This window comes from Schistocerca nitens, chromosome 1 (genome assembly GCF_023898315.1).
Source record: "Schistocerca nitens isolate TAMUIC-IGC-003100 chromosome 1, iqSchNite1.1, whole genome shotgun sequence".
NCBI lineage: Eukaryota > Metazoa > Arthropoda > Insecta > Orthoptera > Acrididae > Schistocerca > Schistocerca nitens.
Genome location: NC_064614.1, coordinates 255,945,666 through 255,952,390, shown reverse-complemented (window position 1 = coordinate 255,952,390; position 6,725 = coordinate 255,945,666). Strand labels below are relative to the sequence as shown.

Genomic DNA, 6,725 nt, shown 5'->3' with positions numbered 1-6,725 from the left:
GCACACAGTTTTAATCTGTCAGGAAGTTTCATATCAGCGCACACTCCGCTGCAGAGTGAAAATCTCATTCTGGAAACATCCCCCAGGCTGTGGCTAAGCCATGTCTCCGCTATATCCTTTCTTTCAGGAGTGCTAGTTCTGCAAGGTTCACAGGAGAGCTTCTGTAAAGTTTGGAAGGTAGGAGACGAGATACTGGCAGAAGTACAGCTGTGGGTACCGGGCGTGAGTCGTGCTTCGGTAGCTCAGTTGGTAGAGCACTTGCCCTCGAAAGGCAAAGGTCCCGAGTTCGAGTCTCGGTCGGGCACACAGTTTTAATCTGCCAGGAAGTTTCAGCAAGCGACAGTTTCTTCAATGCTACACCAGTCCTACAAACGTTTGATTCATTTGCTTCTTGTGGAAAACGTGTGAATTTCTGTTGGACACACGCGCCTCTGTTACATTGCTAAATCGTCACGCATATGAACTGTTAGGCTCCCCAGGCCTGTCTAAAACTAGCACGCACCTGACGGCTTATAGTGGACAATACATTCCCGTTCTCAGAAAATGTACCTCACCTGTCATGTATTGCTCGTCCGCCCCCGGTAGCTGAGTGGCAGTCTGCTTTCGGCTGCGGTGGAGCGAGGACGTCCGCTGCGCCCCGCCGTGCGCGACCGTGAGCGCTTGCTTGTGTTTACATTCTCGCGGCGCGAGTTGTATTTGTTCCAAGTTCAGTGCGACTATCGCACACACATGGCGTCACGATACGATCAAAATTACTTTCCAACCAGATCACGCGCGTCCTCGAGCCTATGAAATAGAACAGTTCATACACGACGATCTACGTTTAGATCCGGCGATTGTCGTCGTAATACATTTTTCTATAACGGCGAGCGTGCTTTATGTTAAAATGACCAGTGCAGAGGTCTGCGCGACAGTGGTGTCTAAATACTCGAACTCACTTAGATTCAAACATTCTGATGGGCATATCGGTGCAGTGACGGTGGACCATGCATGCATGGGCCTAAGGACTGTACGGGTTTTAGAGCAGCCATTCCAGGTCCCAGAGGAAGTTTCAAGGACGCCTTCCGACCATATGGCAATGTCATCAGTCACCTTGCAGAAAAGTGGCAAACTTTCTCGACGTATAAGGTCTACAGTGGTGTGCGCCAAATTAAACTTGAGCTCAAGAAACATGTGCCGTCCTATTAGAACATCGGTGGCTGTCGTGCAATCATCATGTACGACGGTCAACCGCGTACCTGTTCCGGATGTGGGCAGCAAGGCCATGTTCGATAGAGCTGCTTACAACGTAGAATTACGCAGACACCAGTGGGAGACTCCGTTTCCCCGACGGGGACGACAATGCTGCCCCTCACGTACGCTCAGACGACGATGCGCACCATAGATGAGGACGACACGGACGATCGGGCACATCCATCGACGTCAGAAGGACCAAGGGAGGAAGAGGAAGGACCCCAGATGCCAACCCATATGTCGCCTCCTCCGCAGCAACAACAGCAGCAACAGTCCCACGGAATCCAGACGCAACATGACAATCAGAACGAGATGGACGTGGACGCGAACATTGTCCCGACTGCGGCTTTCCTAGCGGAAGGTGATACGACGCTGGATTGTCTCCCGAATTCAGACACGGATGTCCACGTTCGAAAGCAACTTTCGCCTCGACGACGTAAGCGACGTCGGCGGACCCCTTCTGACGATTGCCTCCTACACACGGCCGGTCAAGAAGGTGACATCTCCTCAGACGGCATGGATAATGCGCCTGCTAAGGATCTAAGTGGTGTAGACGGTTCACTTGCCCATACTACGAGTGCCCAGTTACAACTTGCACCACAGATGCAGCAGGTCGCGTCGATGGATGGCGCTCCGTCTACCACTACCAAAGACGACGTACGTGAGAGAGATTTAGGTGCCGATCAGCTACACAGCATCTGTTGCACCCACTGTGGTCGGACGATGTTGAGGAACTTCCTGGAGAGGGCACGGGTGACAGGGGAGGGGGTGGCATTGGGGATGCCACTCCTAGCGTTACAGACTCATAATTTGTAACGGGTTTGGTGGGTCCGGAATCTCTTGCGGTTAGCTTTGATTGCCATGGCGTCTACCCTAGGTGAAGAGGCTCGGCAGCACACCTTTCACCTTGCCACAATCAATATCAACGCGATAAGGGCGCCACACAAACTGACAATGCTAAAACGCATGCTCGATGCGGCGGACATCGACGTGGCCCTCTTGCAGGAAGTATGTGTCGCTAGTTTCCCTGACTTCTACGGATATACCGCCCACATCTCCCACGCCTCTTCTACCGATTGTGGTGTGGCTGTCCTGCTACGGGACGGCTTGGCGGCTACGGACGTACTGTACTTACCGAGTGCAAAAGCCATGGCAGTAACTGTCAACGGTGTACGACTCATCAATGTATATGCCCCTTCAGGATCAGGGAGACGGAGGGATCGGGCCCGCTTTTTTCGGGAAGATATTACGCCTCTATTTCTGGGCCGCATAGACGATATGGTGATCGGAGGAGATTTTAACTGTACATTATCTCCGTCTGACCAGCAGCCACATCACGTCCCGCGTGCGGAATTGGAAATGCTAGTGCGTGATCTCCACCTGATCGACACGTGGCGCCACATCCATGGCCCAGCTCCTGGTTACACCCATTATACAAGTCATTCATCAAGTCGGTTAGACAGGATTTATGTCACAAGCACCCTTTCTACGGCGACGAGAAGAGCAGTGCTCTGGCCCACTGCATTCACCGACCACACAGCCTATATTTGCACCATTGCCCTCCAACCTGCACGTGTGTGGCGCAGTAGGCCCCCTGGAAACTGAACGTCGCCCACCTGGACGAGCCGGCATGTAAATGTGCTGTCGAAGAGTCGTGGAACGCGTCCTTACAGCGTCGTGGTCGTTACCGATCGACCCTCAGTTGGTGGATTGAATGTGCGAAGCCTGCTCTTAGGCGCACCTTCATGGCTTACGGCCGGGAAGCAGCGGCATGGAGGAGGAGCACGGAAAACTTTTATTACACCGTCCTACGGGAATGTCTTGCTATGGAGCCCTCACCTGACAGGCAGATCATAGTCAATCGCGCGAAAGCGCAGCTCATCTCCTTAGCACGCCGTCATTTACAGGGCGCTGTTATACGGTCGCGTGCTCCAGACATGATACAATCAGAAAGGCCATCTATGCACCACGTGCTCCTAGAACGCAGGAGGCGCCGTAGGTCACTGGTAACCGACGTGATAACGGACGACGGTCGACACGTGGTAGAACAAGCAGATATAGCAGAAGCCTTCTATGGTCATTACGCTCAACTTTATTCAGCAGTGCTCCCTGATATGGTGACGGTAGACTCCGTTTCAGCACATGTCCACGGTACAGTTCAACCAGACATAGTATCGACTTTACTGGGAGACGTGACAGAAGAGGAAGTGCTCGACACCATTGGTAAAGGTGCTCCCCATAAATCACCAGGAATCGACGGATTACCATTATAGTTCTATCGAGCCTTTAAACAACTGTTAGTACCGTGTTTGATTGAAATATGTCAGGAATTGATGTCCCCGGGTATAACATTGCCTGCACCGTTCTTGGAAGGTCTGATTGTCTCCATCCATAAGCCGAAGGGACGGGATCATGACCTCGATTATCGCCCCTTAACGTTATTGAACAGCGACTTCAAGATCTTCTCGAGGCTGCTGTCAGAACGTATTCGCGGCACGCTATTTCACGTCCTGTCCAGCGATCAGACGTCCTTGGGGGGACCCAACAACATCAGAACTGCGTTATGTCGTTACAGAGATCTCATCTCCCTTGCACGGGTGAGACGTTTGCCGGCAGCCCTCGTGTCTATCGACTTTAGCCAGGCTTTTGACCGTGTGTGCCACACCTTCCTCACGGCCGTTCTACGGCGCATGGAATACCCCGACCCCTTTATCACAGTGTTGACACGCCTTCTGCATGGTGCTACTTCTCGAATACTTGTTAATGGAACACTGACGGCACCCATGCCGATCTGCCGATCAGTACGACAGGGATGTAAATTATCAACATTGTTATTTGCATTGGCCTTAGAACCTTTGTTGTGTGGTCTCCGAGACAGGCTCACTGGGATACAGTTCGGCGGCCCCATCTATCACTGCACCGCCTATGCGGATGATCTGATGATCGTCATACGTGGAGCTGACGACATGGCTGCGGCTTTGGACTGGATTGCAACCTACGGTACAGCTTCTGGTAGCCAAATCAACGTTGACAGGTCCTTCGCCTTGAGCATCGGGATTGGGCTACCGCAGGAACACATTGCCCCCCTATGCTTATGTGATACTATACGCTGCTTGGGCTTATACACTCCTGGAAATTGAAATAAGAACACCGTGAATTCATTGTCCCAGGAAGGGGAAACTTTATTGACACATTCCTGGGGTCAGATACATCACATGATCACACTGACAGAACCACAGGCACATAGACACAGGCAACAGAGCATGCACAATGTCGGCACTAGTACAGTGTATATCCACCTTTCGCAGCAATGCAGGCTGCTATTCTCCCATGGAGACGATCGTAGAGATGCTGGATGTAGCCCTGTGGAACGGCTTGCCATGCCATTTCCACCTGGCGCCTCAGTTGGACCAGCGTTCGTGCTGGACGTGCAGACCGCGTGAGACGACGCTTCATCCAGTCCCAAACATGCTCAATGGGGGACACATCCGGAGATCTTGCTGGCCAGGGTAGTTGACTTACACCATCTAGAGCACGTTGGGTGGCACGGGATACATGCGGACGTGCATTGTCCTGTTAGAACAGCAAGTTCCATTGCCGGTCTAGGAATGGTAGAACGATGGTTTCGATGACGGTATGGATGTACCGTGCACTATTCAGTGTCCCCTCGACGATCACCAGTGGTGTACGGCCAGTGTAGGAGATCGCTCCCCACACCATGCTGGCGGGTGTTGGCCCTGTGTGCCTCGGTCGTATGCAGTCCTGATTGTGGCGCTCACCTGCACGGCGCCAAACACGCATACGACCATCATTGGCACCAAGGCAGAAGCGACTCTCATCGCTGAAGACGACACGTCCCTCCATTCACGCCTGTCGCGACACCACTGGAGGCGGGCTGCACGATGTTGGGGCGTGAGCGGAAGACGGCCTAACGGTGTGCGGGACCGTAGCCCAGCTTCATGGAGACGGTTGCGAATGGTCCTCGCCGATACCCCAGGAGCAACAGTGTCCCTAATTTGCTGGGAAGTGACGGTGCGGTCCCCTACGGCACTGCGTAGGATCCTACGGTCTTGGCGTGCATCCGTGCGTCGCTGCGGTCCGGTCCCAGGTCGACGGGCACGTGCACCTTGCGCCGACCACTGGCGACAACATCGATGTACTGTGGAGACCTCACGCCCCACGTGTTGAGCAATTCGGCGGTACGTCCACCCGGCCTCCCGCATGCCCACTATACGCCCTCGCTCAAAGTCCGTCAACTGCACATACGGTTCACGTCCACGCTGTCGCGGCATGCTACCAGTGTTAAAGACTGCGATGGAGCTCCGTATGCCACGGCAAACTGGCTGACACTGACGGCGGCGGTGCACAAATGCTGCGCAGCTAGCGCCATTCGACGGCCAACACCGCGGTTCCTGGTGTGTCCGCTGTGCCGTGCGTGTGATCATTGCTTGTACAGCCCTCTCGCAGTGTCCGGAGCAAGTATGGTGGGTCTGACACACCGGTGTCAATGTGTTCTTTTTTCCATTTCCAGGAGTGTATTTCATGAACGACATGCGACGCGCGACGACGCTCAATTATCGACGCCTTCTTCACCAAATTAGGGCCGGAATTGCAAATCAGCGCAGAACATCGTACAGCGGGCGTATTATGCCAATGTATACCTTGCGTCCCGCATACCGCATGTCGCCCAAACGCTACCCATTCCGAAACCCTGGGCTCGTAGCATTACGGCAGCGCTGGGATATTTCGTCACCGCTGGTATGTTACTGAAGATCAGATACGTATCTCTTACTCTCCCCAAGGAAAAAGGTGGTCTCGGCCTAGTTAACGTCCATGATAGGACCATTGCCCTCTATGTTAGCTCACATTTATGTCTGCTCCGCCGTTGTCCTACGAGCCTCACGAGTCTGCTTCTGACGGCGCTGCGACCTGCTTCACTAAGAGCGCCCGTGCCATTACAGGACTTCCCAGCGCCCCTCTTTTATATAGGACGTTTCCATTTAGAACAAAGTTATTGCGGTGTAGCGCTCACGACACCCCGAATGGCCACAACTCGACGCCTATATCACGACATGCTGCAACGCTGCCCCTAAATGTGGTCGAACTAAAATATCCTGACGTACGGTGGCGCGTGGTGTGGAAGACTGTACACGATGCCATGCTTGATTCCGATGTTGTTTCCCAATGGTACGTAGTCGTTAATGGGAAGCTGGTGACGCAAGAACGTCTCTACAATATCCACATGACAGAATCTCCCAATTGTGTGGGTTGTAATACAGTAGATTCTGACGAGCACCGCCTCAGCTGTGGAGAGGCGGAACCGGTTTGGCACCTCGCGCGGCAGATGCTGGCTTATCTCTTGCGAGTTAGGCCGGAGCATATATCAGCACGCACGTTATTGTTTCCGGATGAGACATTTTACCCCACGACGTGAACCAAATCTGTCACCTGGATACGTGGACATGCGGTCCATTACCTCTGTCGTGACGGAC

General features: G+C 53.4%; 1 non-coding gene across 1 annotated transcript; it reads left to right on the top strand.

The window, feature by feature from the left end:
* Positions 1-230: 230 nt before the first annotated feature.
* On the top strand, positions 231-305 carry Trnas-cga (transfer RNA serine (anticodon CGA)). Its single transcript has one exon. It is a non-coding gene; the product is annotated as a tRNA-Ser (tRNA).
* Positions 306-6,725: the final 6,420 nt, after the last annotated feature.